General features: G+C 50.4%; 1 protein-coding gene across 1 annotated transcript in view; it reads right to left on the bottom strand.

Annotated features, from left to right (window-relative positions):
• The window catches only part of Disp3 (dispatched RND transporter family member 3), a 46,723-nt gene that overhangs the window by 30,640 nt on the left and 1,149 nt on the right, over nt 1-14,934 (bottom strand). The window lies entirely within an intron of this gene.

Below are 14,934 nucleotides of genomic sequence, written 5' to 3'. Positions count from 1 at the left end.
ATGGCAGCTCACACCTGCCTGTAGCTCCAGTTCCAAGGGTTCTGACCCCAGGGGCACCAGGCACACGTGTGTGTACATTCATACTTGCAGACGAAATAGTCATGTGCATAAAAATACAGAAGGGGCGGGGAGGAACCTGTAAGCCAATTGTGACAGAAAAGACATTTCTCTGTTGCACAAAGGCCAGGCCAGCTTCTGGCTACATGTGATTTTTCAATCTTTACTGCAGTCTCTGTCCGACTTTAGAAGTCAAAGCCAATGTAAGATGTGGCTCCTAGCACATAGCTACTTGTGTAGAATGAGCAACTGTAAAGCACCTTCAGAGCTTTGTCAGAGTAGACGGAGAGAAAATGATCCCTGGAATCAGACAGGCCCTGATTTGGGTCTTGGCAACTGGACAGTTGCCAAGATTTGGAGCCACAATAAATAGCCACAATAAATATCCTCAATAAAATGGAGGCAGCTGTTCCTGCCTCATGGGATTTTGGGCTCAGAGGCGGGAGTTCTCTGCAGTCTGTGTAGTATGTTAAGTATTGCCTGTCAGCCAATCAGATTCCTCTGTTCTGCTCTGGAAATGTAACACCCTCAGCCATTACCCAGGGGACTGTGCCAAGGCTAGGTGTCTGCCACAAAGTCTTCAGTATATCCCCATCCTCTCCCTGAATGCTGCAGCTGCCACCACTGTTTGCCAAGCTTAGACCAGTTAATGTGCCACTCCAGCAATGGCAGCCTTCTGAGCCCGAGCAGGGGCAAGGCATCTCTTGGTGAGACGGGAGGACTCTCATAGGGTACCCAAAAGGCCACCTTCAGTATCTCTGGGACAGCCAGCCCCCTCCAAGGAGGGAGACTCCTAATCCAGATAGACGCCAGGCAGAAGGTGTCTAAGGTGGGCTAAGGGTGCTTCCCACTGCCATGCTCTGGGACATTTCGCTTCAGTTAGCTGGTCAACCCAGGAAGGAGAGGATGCTGTCAGTCCAGAGAAAGCGAGGAAGAGAAAGGAGGGGAGGAGTAGGGCAACAGGCATGGGGAGAGCGGGATAATGGGAGGTGGGTGGAGGAAAGACAGCTGCAATAGAAGACTGAGGGTGACTCCGGGTCCAAGACTTGAAAGGAGGATAAAAATCAAGAGAATGACCCCTTAACGGAGGGCAAAGAAGAAAAAGATGTAGCCAGTTCTCTCGCTCCTTCCTTCCCCCTTCACATCCCTACCTTGTTAGTCCATTCCATTCTCTCTCCTCCACTTTGTGGAGGTGTGCACACACACACCCGTGCTGTGCATATGACATTCAGAGGACAGCTAGGGGGAAGTCAGCCTCTCCTCCCACCACGTGTGTTCTGGGGACTGAGCTCAGCCCCCAGGCTTGCCTCCACCTCCCAACCCGTCTCACTGACACTCTGCATTTATGTCAGTGTGTGAGTCTATATGCCTCGCGTGTGCAGGTGCCCACAGAGGTCAAATGTCGTTGGGTCCCCTGGAACTTGAGTCACAGGCAGTTGTGAACTCCTGTTGTGGGTGCTGGAAACTGAACCTGGGTCCTCTGAAAGAGCAGCAAGTGCTCTTAACCACTGAGCCATCATCTCTCCAGCTCTGACCTTACAGTTTTTTAAGACTGGGTATTATGTAGCCTAGATTTGCCTCAAACTCTGCATAGAGCTGAGAATGACCTTGAACTTCCAATCCTCCTGCCTCTACTTTCCAAGTGCTTGAATGCCAGTCATGAACTTCCATGCCGGTCTGGCTGATGCAAGCAATTTCAAGGCCAGTCTTTCTATGACTCAAAGCCATAGCCAAAGCAAAAACCCCACTTTTATGCCCAGGGGTGGGGTGGGAAAGGAATCTCATATGTATGTATTTTAAATACAACCCATTGAGAACAGTTATCACTGTTTGGGAGGATGATGGGTGATTTTTATTTTCTCTTTTCTGCTTGCCTGTTTCCAAATTTTCTGCAATGATTAGGTAGCCTTACTTTTAGAATCAGAAATAAATGCTACTTATAAATTATGTGTGTCAAGATTTTTTTTTTCCTTCTGTTGAGGAGGAGGTTGTAAGGGTAAAGGATGGATACGGAGGGGGGGGGGCTGAGTAGAACTAGAGTGCGTGATGTAAAATTCAAAAAGAACCAATAAAAAATTTTTAAAAGTGTATGTGTGTGTGTGTGTGTGTGTGCGCGCCCTAGCATGCATGTTTTACCAGCTATCTCCACCTCTTCGAAGAGCCATGACAATGTGCATGGGTACAGAGTGCTGGCCTCCAAGAGGTGAACCAAGGATACAGGATAGAGCAGTGAGGACGTAGAACAGTGGACTAGCCGGGAGAGAGTATAGACACCCTCAGTCCCTTGAGACAGAGAGGACAGTCTTGAAAGGAAAGGGAAGTAAATCACAGCCCAGGAAACCTTAGCAAAGGAACTGGGGGTGTGGCTCAGCTGCAGAGAGCTTGCTAGCTCGCATGACTCTCCTGTTTCCATCCCCAGATCCACACACCACGCAGAGCGGCCCCTACCTCTAATCCCAGCCCTCGGGGGATCGGGAGCTTAAAGTTCATCCTTGGATCCATTGCAAATTCAAGACCAGCTTGGGCCACATAAAAATTGTGTCTTGAAAAACAAAACAAAATTAAATACAGCAGTTCCACTGCACACACAGGGAAACTGAGACCCAGCGGTCAGGCTCACAGCACCCAAGGTCATTCTAGCGATGGTGGGGCCGGGATTCTCACCTGGAAGTTTTCGGTTTTGCCACCGGATTCTGGATAACTTTTTTATGGCAGCCCCAGGAAACAAGCATGTTGAAGTACATTCCAGTTGAAGAAACTGTGGCCAGGCGGTGACCATGGGGGCGGGGAGGCAGAGGCAGGCGGATCTCTGTGAGTTCTAGGCCAGCCTGGTTTACACAGTGAGTTCCAGTCAAGGCTACACAGAGAAACCCTGTCTCAACAAACGACAACAATAAAATAGTGAAACTATTTTGGAAAGGCAAAGGACCTTGGTGATAAGCGGTGTCAATACCTACTCAGCCCCCTACAAACGCTTCACACAGCGCCCAGGCAGGAGGCCAACACCAAAACTTTCTGTTTTCAACTCTCCCCCTCTTAGCCAGGGATGGTGGGCTCCTTCCTTCTTCATTCCTTCATCCCAGCCAGACTATTAAAATGTAATCAAAAAATCACATTAGACATGCAGATTCTACTTAAAATACATATATGTATATATATAATTTAACGGCAATTAGGAGCTAATCAGCTTTTTCTCCCTGACTCGGTGTGTTTTGCTTCCCTGGTTCAGCTCTGGTCCATGAACGGCTCAGAGCCCTTAGAATCCTCTCACTTTTGGGTTGAAAGATTTGGGCAGAAGTTCAAACTCAGATAATTTGAGTCAAGTAGTTCCGCTCCGCTGCTGCTGCTGGAGTGGGGCCACTGGGTCTCTTTCCAATGGTGGGTGCCTCTTTCAAGGTCAGCTCATGGGGAAGAAAAGGAAGCAAAGGGAAGGTCCCAGGCACGCCTAGGTATCGCTGTCCTGAGTCCTGGTCCTTCCTTCCTCCCTGCCGCCCCCACCACAGGCCTGCTGTCCAGCATCCCAACGCCCTTTTCTGTGACTTGAATACTCCATTCCAAACTAGCAGATTAGTGGTGGCGTAGACACCCAATGGGGGCAAAAATCACACACATAGAGTGAAGCCGAAGCCTGGCGAGGTTGTTGTCTCTGACACTCGTTAAGATAATTATAAGATCGTAATAAGTTCTGCAGTCACGGTGCCATCAGGATTTTTTATCCATCTTCTGTCAGCCTCGCATCAGCCTTGCAACAGAGGCATGTGAGCAGCCCATTTTACAGAAGAAAAAATTCACAGAGAACATTTATATCCATCTATCTATCTATCTATCTATCTATCTATCTATCTATCTACCTACCTATTTATCTATCTAAATATGTATCTATAGAAATCCAGTAGCTTTGTTTCACTGGAGAACTCTAGTGCAAGCAGAATAAGGAGCAGAGAGAATGGGGAGATACAGGGAGCTCTACTGAAGCAACTAGATGCTAGGGCAGTTCCAGAATTTTCTCTCAAGAAACCCAGATCATAGGCTAGAGACATAGCTTAGCAGGAGACTGTTTGCCCAGCATGTGTAAGGCCCTGGTTCAGTCCCCAGTACCAGAAAAAGAAAAGTCCAGATTCTAGCTGGGGAATGCCCCCTAGACTTGTAGGCAGACGATGTTTCTCAGAGCCCTTCATCCTTCCTCCAGCAAGATCACCTTAGGTTTCTCAGCTCACCCCTGGGGAAAGCTGGCTGTGTCCAGCTGAGGTAGATGCTGAGACTTCCTGCCGCAGATGTGCTGCTATGATGTGCCTTTCTGTTGGCTCAGGAGACCTGGACTTGCTATTAGGAGCCTAGGGGGGGTCAGGGAGGAAATAGGGGCTGGCTGTGCTAAGCCTGCCCAAGCCCCTTATTTCTCGGAGAAGGGCAGGCTGCTGAGATGGAGCAGATGAGGGACGGCCATCCTCCCCAAGCTGACAGCTGGTAAGGGAAGTGGGCGCTGACTCATAAACCCGACAGCTCAATATATATCAGGCAAACGAGCTTTGCTCTGGGCAGTATATCAGCAGAGGGTACTGTCCCAGCATCTCCAGAGAACCCTTACAATAGCGTCTCTGCCATTCTGTGGATTCCCTCTGGTGGGCTCTGTGAGACAGGACTGGTTCCTCTGACAACAAGAGGTTACCAGAGACTTCAAACCAGGGCCTGATTCCAGGGGCGAGGGGTAAGCTAAGCAGCACAGACTGTGTAGTCAGATAGAGCTCGGTTCAAATCCTGGTACTGCCACTTGCTGGGTGCTTGGGGCAGGAATGTTCCTCTATTGATAAAATGGTGGAAAGCATACCATGATCTGGGGCCTACTGTGTGGCCAGCACACACTATGTGCCTCTTAAAAATGACATGTATTTATTGTGTGTGTGCATATATAGGTGTGTGTGTGTGTGTGTGTGTGTGTGTGTGTGTGTGTGTGTGTGTGTCTGTAGGTCGGAGCACACCTTGCTGGAATCAGTTTCTTCCTTTTATTAAGTGGGTTCTAGGACTCAAACTCAGGCTGTCAGGTTTGGAGGCAAGTGCCTTTAGTTGCTGAGCCATATCACTGTCCCTGCTTTTTTCATTTCTTCTGCTTCTCATCTGCTCTCAGCTCACAAGAGAGCTAGCTGCCCACAGGGTAGGGCTGGGTTGAGTTCCTGCAAGCTGGAGGCAGAAGCCATGCTTTTAGTCACCCTGTTTGGCTGCCACAGGAGGACTGATTTCTCTTCCTCTCCCCTTTTCCTCCTTTCCTACCTGCAGAGCTCAGTTCTCTCTCCAGACCCATCAATCAGCCTAGACTCGAGCCCTCACAGCAGCCTCGGCGTCACAGAGAACAAGACAATGAAAGCTTAATGTAACCAGAAGCACGAATAGAAAGCGGAAATTAGAACACGCTCCCAGCCACTCCTGGTGGAAGGGTCAGAAGGTTCCAGAACCCCCCTCCTCCATCACATCCTGGTCACTGCCTGGAATGCCACGTGGGGCTCTGGAGCCTGAGACCTCTGTGGCTCAGTAGCCCCTGCGGTTCCCTAGCCCCTGGAAGACTGGGTTAATAAAAACAGAGAAAGAGCCCACAATGGAGGGTGAATAACTAGGGCTATAAAAGCCAAATTGGATTCCTTCCTGGCTGATGAGCTCAGGGCTCTTCTCTCCCTCTAAGACCCGATTAGCAAATATGTAAAACCACTCTTGCTTCCCCGCTTCCAGGCAGCTCTTCCTGGATCTTGGTGGGGGGTGGGGGCACAGGGAGGTGCAGGAAGCAATGATAGGCACCTGCAGCAGCAGAATGGGCCAAAGGCTGAGGGTAGGGTCCTGGCCTGCCACAGACTTGCTGTGCAACCTAGAACAAGTCATCTAACATCTCTGGGCCAGCAGGCCCCCTACCAGCAGGGGACAGAGAGCTGAGCACTGAGAGAGGTCTGCCCCTTACCCTAAGCACAAGCTTCTGTGTAATGGGGGAGGAGGAAGTGGCACTCAAGGGCAATGCAAGAACATCAGACTTACGTAGCAGAAATAGCTGAATAGCCAGTAGCTATGCACTGGGTGCCATTGGCCCCCTTTGGGACACGGCCACCACCCTCCAGTGCCTAGTTCTGGGAAAGGGCTCAGAGACACCTAGACCCCACCCACAAGTCCCAGCCCCCAAAGACCTCCCAGGGAGAGGCTGGAGAGAATGGAGAAGCTGTAAAATAAACAGGAGCCTAAAGCAGGGCGCGCCGGCCTTGGAGGAGCACGGTGACTGGTTCCAGGTGAGATGAGACTCCTCCCCTGGAGAACTCGGGGCTCCTCGGGGCTTGAGAAGCACAAAGGAGGCCAGTCCCAGATGAGAGAGGTGGGGGAATGGTAGAGGCCACCCAGGCGCCATGTACACAAGCCAGAGCCATTTTCTGCCCATCCTCTATCTTCTTAACCTAGGGGACTCGGACACTGCAGCTCTGCAGCAGTTTCCAGCTTGCAGACCATTAGGTATCGTGTTTTCTACCCGAGGAATGATTTCCAATTTGCAAAACAGAAAGCTGTGACTTTTAAAGGACTACAGGGGCTCGTCTGAACCCAAACTTCTCACTGTTAGGTCTTACTTGTGTTTGAAATATTTGAAAACGCTGGGCTCTAAAGCCAGCCCTTCTGACCCTCGCTGGTGTGTACGTGCACACTGGGCACTGGGCACACTTAGCATCCAGCCCTGAGTCATTCTAACAACGGTGTTGGCAGAGCCCCAGCTGGGGCAGCAGAACAGCAGCCCCAGGAGAGAGGTGAATGGAAATGTCAACCCAAGAGACTGACCCCCTGCTTTGCATTGAGGGTGTCTGGATGAATTCTCCTTTCAGTACCCAAGTCAGCGACTTTCTCAGAGACTGCTGATTGACAGTTCCAGCATCTATGAAGGGAATGTGGTCAAAGCTGGAGGAGAGCCTAGCCCTCCTCCTTACTTGGTATTGGCACAGAGCCCTTAGCGGGGCTAGGAGCTCGACACTGCTCTAGTCCTCAGCCCACCCTGTGGTGATTCCATTGTCTACTGAGACAGGCAGGAGTGGGTCAGGGCTGAGCAGTGGAGGGCCAACTCTGCAATTTTTATCATAAAAATACTGAGGAGATCCAGGGCCCCAGGGCTGAGAACAGCTGCTTCCAGCCCCAGAGATCTTGAGAGGTCCAGTAAGGCCACCCAGTCCTCCCCTCAGCAGCCATCCCACCTGTTCACACTGAGATATTTACCAACTCCCATCCCTGTCTCCTCTTAGCCCTCTCTCTGCCAAACAGGAAGGCTGAGCTTCAAAGACAACTCCCTTCCGTCTTCCAGAATCCCTAAAGGGTCAGGACGTAGGTAGAGTGACAGAAGAGATGGAGCTAGCAGGGAAGGGGCTGTTGATTCCCTGAGATCTTGGGGTCATGCCATTACTTAGCACTTTGCCCTCCTAGTCGCATGGCACAGCCAGGAGGTGGGGGAATCCAGTAACTGAGGGTCCTTCAGAATTTGATGGGGTTGGAGATGGAGCGAGAGAATGAGGCTCATGGGATCAGATCATCTCTCCTTGTCCTCAGGCCCCACATTACCCGAGGGCAGGAGAAGCATGCAAGGAGCAGTGAGGGTCTAGGCTGCTTTGATGGAGGACTGCAGAGGGGGAAGCAATCCACTTCATCTTCTGGGCAGGTGAAGACAGCAAACAAACGGAACTGATTCTTATTCAAATTTAGCTGCCGCTGGCTAAACTGGCAGTGGAAAAGCTGCTGCTCGCTACCCCACATAAGGCCTTCCTATGCCCCTAGACTTGGACTTGGCTTCATCTACTATACATCCCTCCAGGAGAGGAATTTGTCGGGGTCTCTAATACGTAGCCAAAGATCCCTCCCCAGAAGTTTGGGGCTTCCCAGACTCAGGGACCTTCTCTAGTGACAGGGAAACTCTTCCTGGAGGAAGGGAAGTTCTTTGAAGATGGGGAGAGGGACAAAGACCTTTCCCTTTGTCGTTACCTGGGACCTGGCCTCACCAATCAAAGCCACGATTATCAAAACCCATCAGCTCCATCCATCTGTCCATCCATCCATCCATGCAACCACCTCTCTATACACCGGTTCATGAATACATTCATCCACCACCTATCTGCCCAACCATGCTTGCACCTACCACTCATTCATCCATGCAAGCATTTATACAACTGTACATGCATGCATACATCCACCCATCATCTATCCTTACCCATCATCATGTATCCACCTCATTCATCCATGCAGACACGCACCCATCGTCCATCCATCCATCCATCCATCCATCCATCCATCCATCCATCCATGTATGTATACATCCACCTACCCACTCATCCATCCCTACATCCATCCATCCATCCATGCATCAACCCATCCACCTACTCATCCACACAGGCATGAAATTATCTATGTACCCATCCACACGTGCAGCCATCCCTCCTTGTTGGTACTTTCTATATAAAAGGACTGTTATTTTGTTAAATCATCCTAGGCTTGACTTTGTGACATCTGAAGTCCTTCTTCCCAAAGGATTCATGAAGCCTCCAACCCTAGATCCATTCTTAAGCTCACTGACGCCCAAGAATATCTCCTGATCCTGACATGTCCCTGCTTATTGAGATTCCAGCTCTGGTACTTCGGATGCTGTGCACCAAGCCTCTGTCAGACCTGCTTGCCTTGTGGGTAGCTACCACTGCAATGCTTGTCCCCAGCCAGACCAGGAAGAGTTTCATATGGTGGCTGATGCGTTTCCAAAGCCTGATTTCTTTCTGGCTTAATTTCTCTCAGGTCTGGGCTGCAGGCAAGAACAAAACCAGTATCCTATTTTTGTGAACCACACAATGAAGCTTTTAGACAACTAAAGGCTTTTCATCTAGGAAGTCCCAGATGCTATTATATCTAGAGAGACCTGAAACCCACCTGTGTATCCAACCGATGGAAAAGGGGAACCATCTGGATGAAAATTAGAGGATGTCCCATCAGTGAGCCAGATGCTGTCCACATCTGGATATCAAAAAAATGATCTGTTTGGTTGCTTGACAGTCAGGACTGCAAATGGCTAGTCCCCATCCAGAGTCAGACATACAAACTACCCAGATCACTGATGATGCAAAAGGTACTTTTACAAATTTTGTAAGCAAAGGCCAAGCTGTGGACTTCATCCTCGAATAGTGGTCTGTCATCGGCTTGCCTGGGTTCGAATCCTGTCTCTGTTGTTTCCTGATTCACCTCTCTGAACTTCCCACTCCCTGCCCTTTTGATGGACATAGTGGGCACTACCTGCTGCCAGTTAGCATGAGGACAAAATCTGCAGAATGTAGCCTGTGCAGCAAACATTTTAAGTATGCTGCCTGGGGCTGGGGAGATGGCTCAACAGTTAGGAACACTTGTTGTTCTTGCAGGAGACCAGCGCCTACATGGTGGCTCACAGTTTCCATAACTCCAGTTCCAGGGTATCCATTGACCTCTTCTGACTTCTGTAGGCACTAGGCACACATGCAATTCACACGTATACATGCGAACAAAACACTCATACACGTAAAATCAGTAAAATTCAAAAATCTCAAAGTATGCTGCCGTGTTTGGGAGTCATTCTTATCCCTGGGGTGACCCCTCTGCAGCTCGACCCCAGCGAGGCTCAGAAGAAGTCCCTCAAGATGGTACCAAAGTCAGGACACTTGGGAACCATCACTTCAAAGTGTCCCAATTTATCATCATCCTTCCTTGAACTCCTTGTAAGATACCTTTCCCAGAGTTAGGAAAGCCACCCCCTCCCCGGCAGGACAGGACTAGCTGCCCTTTGCCTCTCCTCTCCTACTGACGGAGTGCTGGATATCAAGGCCAGATGTCAGCTGGGAAGAACCAGCGCCATGGTGCCTCCCATCACAGCCGCCGAGATAGGAAGCTGACAGGCATGCTTTACACTTATTATAACATCATGGAAACTTTCCCCCCGACCTGGGGAAGACCACCCACTTGGATCAGGTCCTCAGTCCCAGAAAATACTGGGTCCCTTTTCTGTTTCTGGTGGGGACACAAGAAAGCCATCATTTGGGCTGGAGAGATGGCTCAGAGGTTAAGAGCACTGGCTGCTTTTCCAGAGGTCCTGAGTTCAATTCCATATGCTGGCTTTAATATAATCTGATGCCCTCTTCTGGCAGGCAGGTGCACATACAGATAGAGCATTTGTATACATAAAATCAACAAACAAATCTTAAAGGAAAACTTGAGGGGCATCATTCATCACCCATCACCTTTGCTCTCGGGGCAGAAGGGATCAGGGGTTGGGGAGGGAACTCCATGGTACTCTGCAGGGATGGAGACAGATCTTCCACTTCTGAACACCCAGTGCCTGGCACGCCGTGGGACTGCCCATGCAGATGTTTAGGGGTGCAGGGGATTAGAGAGGCCTTTCCCAGGAGGCTTAAGGCCCTGATAAGGCCCTGCCTCCCAAGATACCCCTCTCTGGTTCCAAAGATTGCCTTCTGTAGGGGACCTGGATGGCACAGGCTAGCATCAAAATCCACACAATCTTTTCATTGTCTAGTTCCCACTATGTTGAGACCTGAGCCTGTCACCAAGGAAGCTACAAACTTCCCACGTCCCTAGGCTGGCTTCCTTAGAGACAGGCATTAAAAAGAAGGAAGTGGGATGCCAGAATCTAGGGCATGTAGGCCTACATGCCACGATGCCCCTTCCGGTGGCTTCAGTACCTGGAGCTCAAGGTAAAATATTCCCACCCCTACACTCCAGCAATACCCTCCAGCAGCTGGTCCCAGATGCTGCCCTGTGTTCTTCCTTCCAGGGATTGGCAGGGACACAATTGCTGGTGCCAGCTATGGTGACAAGGCTGAAGAGGTGTCATAAAAATAGCCTGGGGCTGCCCAGTGGCTCCACCTACCTCCTGGCTCTGGTCCCACATCCTCACTTTCCTCACTCTCACGGTGAACCTGCAAGCAGGGGCTCTGCTGGGACCCATCTGCCCCTTAACTAACTCTGTGACCTTGGGCCAGTGACTCAACCTCTCTAGCCTCACTTGCTTCCTTCTGTTGTACAATGGAACAAGAGTACCCGTCTTTAGGGTGCTTGCAGGCATTAGAATCCAAAGGGCACTTAGCAACATGCCTGACACATGGCTGGAACATTGTATGTGCCTCAGTTACTGGCTGTGGTGGGCCTAGGGTAGGAAGAGGTGCGGGCTGATGGCGGCGGGGATGCAGAGCCGGCTTGAACAGTAACAGCAGGAACTCGAAGGGCCACTGCTAGGCTCTGCATCAGTGCAGTCCCCCAGGGCCAGCCAGACTGCTCCAGAAGAAGCCTCTCTGAGACAATGAGACTCGGGTTCTGGCGCCAGAATGCTGTGTGGTACTGGAGAACTCACTTCCCCATCTGCAGAGCCTCTTTGGCCCTGATCTCTCAGGATGTTGGTTGGCCTCCCAAGGCTGGAGACAGAGCCTGAGAGGCAGAAGTGAGGCATTCACCCCCAGCTTCAGCAAAGTCATGGCTCAGAAACCCTGGGTACCCAGGCCCAGGGTGCTAGCTCAGGCCACAGAGAGACACGTTTGTGACAATGACGACTTAAACCTGGAGGCAGAACAGTTTATAGTCTTTGTAAACAATTGCATAGGTAGGTCTGGTTTGGTTTGGTGCAGTTTGGATTTTGAGACAGGGTCTCATTACATAGTCGAGACCAGCCTTGAATTTAATCGCCTCCCCAGTACTGAGATTACAGCATATGATGCCAAGCATAAGTGGTTTTCTTGACAAAACATATTAAATAAACAAGAAATCACTGCAACAATGCAGAATCCTGGCAAAATGAAGACTTTTGCTTCATTCAAATAAAAATTCAGACCTACTTGGTATGGTGATACACACCTTTAAACCCAGCACTAGGGAGGCAGAGGCAGAGGCAGAGGCAGGAGAATCTCTGTGAGTTCAAGGCCAACCTGATCTACAGTAAGTTCTTAGAGAGCCAGGGTTACACAGAGAAACCCTGTCATGAAAAAAAAAAAAAAAACAAAACAAAAAAACAAACAAACAAAAAAAAAAAAAAACAAGCAAATAAAAATTCAGTCCCAACTTGGAATCCTCAGGTTGTGTGGCCTCAAACTAGTCGCTTTGCTTCTTCGAGCCCTGTTTTCCCCACAAATTCCTTGAGAATTACAACCCTATGCCACGAGAAGATCTCAAAGCTTAAGTATGATCAAATGCATATGTGTTTAATGCCTGGCACACGGCAGGCGTCCAACTACTGCCAGCTGCTGTTACGGGTATTGCCACTGCCAGCCTCTCATTGTAAACAGGGGACCTGAGGCCATCAGCCTTGCATGTCCCTTCCCAAAGAACTGGTGAGTAGCCCCCAGGAACATATTAACTGCCATTTGCCTTCTGGCACCTTCCAGCCAGGGCAGCCCAGGAGTGTGGTCCTGGATTCTCCCAGTGTGGGGAGCGAGCTCGCCGGGAAGGTTCTGCTGGCTTCCCTGAACTGGTCCCGCAACAAGCCCGCCTCTGGCCTTTGTGGAGCAGCTGGAGCGCATGCTGCACTGTCTGCCCGTGAAATGAGACTCATAGAAAACATGCATATTTGTGACTGGGTGCGTGTTTCTATTTCGGGCCGAGGCTGCTCTCTTTATTTATTTTCCTCAGGATATTGGTGCTTTGGAATCCAGCTTCAGAGGGTGTTTTGACAGACTTTGACGCCTCTCCCGCTCCATGGGCAAAAACAGGCTCCAGTGGGGGGAGGGTGGGCACTGAGAGAGTTGGTTTCAAATGACAAGCCCTGTCAGCTAGGACATGGACAGTGACTTTCACTGCCCACACCTGAGCACGCAGCAGAGGGGACACAGAGGGGTACCGGTGATGAGATAGGAGAGAGGAACCAGAAGACTGATCACCAAGTTTCCAATTAAAAATTCTGCTACTGTCAGTTATCAATGCCAAGACTGTCACTAGCAGCTCCCAGGCCTTGGCCATGACCATCATTTTCTGGTGCCTATATTTACAACCAATGGTGGGTTGATGGTTCCCTTAGAGAACCCATTGCATCTCTTGGCACCTCACTTTGCAGCTCCCAAAATCAAGAGGCTGTGAGAAGCAGCTTATAGCCAAATAGTGTTGGAGCCTGTCTTTTCTCCCTGCCCAGATCTGACTGCCCATGAGCAGGCTGCTTGGTCTAGTCTGAGAGACTAGACAGGTGAGATGATGTGGACAGACCCTTCTGTGAGGCTGTGTGTTTAAGGGCAAGGATCTTTAGCCCGGCAACTGCAGCTGCCTTCAAACGGCCATGTGTGCTGGGTAGCCAGGGAAGTCCTCAATACCAGAAGCAAGGCCTTGGGCCATCATTGTTTGGCACAGTGGATACACAGACAGCCATGGAGACTGAACCTGAACAGTGTGACATAAGAAAATTACTTACACTCTCTGTTCCTATTAAGAAAATCAACGGAGAGTCCCTCACTAGGATCAAGGTGTCTTTAGTGAGGCGTTCTGAGGAAGTGGGGAGGCACCATAACCTTTGGAGTTACAGCCATGATTTTCAATCTCACCCAAATCAAGGCACTCACTATAGAGTGAGTATTCTTCACATGCCAGTCCTAAAAGGGACCCCGTGGGCAGCCCTGCCCACTCACAATAGAAAGCTTGAAGCTGAGAGTATGGCAAGAGTCTGTCCAGGGGAGCACTGGGCACCTGTGGCCAATTGAGACCAGGATCTAGGTATCCCTAGATTCCCTCTACTACAGAGGATTTTTCTGGATTTTAAGGACAATAACAAAAGAGTGTCAAAAGGCAAGCTGGGGCATGGGTCTGGATCCTTGAAAACACCACCTTTCAGGCAGCAGGAGAAACTGAGGCTTCCTGGGATCCCAGCACTATCTCACTCTACAGGTTCTGGGACCCTGGAGACAGTTTTCTGAGGTTCTGGCCCTGGCGGGGTGGGGGGGGAATCCCTAAGATTTTCAGTAAAAGCTGCCGAAGCTACTGGGCAGCAAGAGACAGATACTGGAAGAGACAGGAATGGGTGAATGGAGACTGCAGCCGAGGAAGCGAGCCAGAGCCAGTGCCCTAAGGGCCAGCAGTGCCAGCCTGAGAATCAGAGTGCAGACCAGGTCAGACTCAAGTGAAGGAAAAGTCAGAAAAAGGAATGAAAGCAGCCAGGAAAGATGATGGACAGGAAAGACTACAGGGTGTGCATTTGAAAGATAACCCTGGGAAGGAACAGAGCAGCGAACAAAGACAGCACTAGCAAAGACTGCAGACCCTGGAGGCAGACGATATGCCAGGAAGAGGCTTGAGAATGCACAGGGGTGGAGAGTCCGAAATGGACACTGAGCGTCAAACCAAGACTGCTAGGCGCCTGCCTGCCTAGCTGGGCTGCTGCCCGGAGCTTCCTTTGAGCCCAACAGCTGCTTTGCTCCTTTGGCAGATACTCTGATTCGGGGAGGTCTGCAGTAGAAAAGGGGGAGGGGGAGAGCCTGAGTGTTTGTGTGTGTGTACACACCAGTGTCTGTGCCCCACAGCCTGAGCCCCTGTGTGAGGTGAGGTGTCAGCGGGAGTCCTATGCAGTGGTCTCCGGAGTCTGGGGTTTTGAGCACCCTCCAGAGATAGCACAGAGCGGGATGTGTTCCGGTCCACAAACTGGGGCTGGTGGGAAGATTAGGTTTGTCCACGTGGCTGTGAATCCTAGGTCTCTGAGTGCACTGAGTGCGCCTATGAGCCACCCCGGCAGTATATTTACCAGAATGGAGTGTGAATTTGTGCACGGAGTGTATGCGAGTGGTCTATAGATACACGTAGCGTGTATGCATGCTTCGTTCGTGTGTGCGTGCGTGTGTGCGTGTGTGTGTGTGTGTGTGTGTGTGTGTGTGTGTGTGTGTGTGTGTG

This window comes from Psammomys obesus, unplaced genomic scaffold (genome assembly GCF_907164565.1).
Source record: "Psammomys obesus unplaced genomic scaffold, mPsaObe1.curated_primary_1811, whole genome shotgun sequence".
Taxonomy (NCBI): domain Eukaryota; kingdom Metazoa; phylum Chordata; class Mammalia; order Rodentia; family Muridae; genus Psammomys; species Psammomys obesus.
This window is presented reverse-complemented; position numbering and strand designations above follow the sequence as displayed.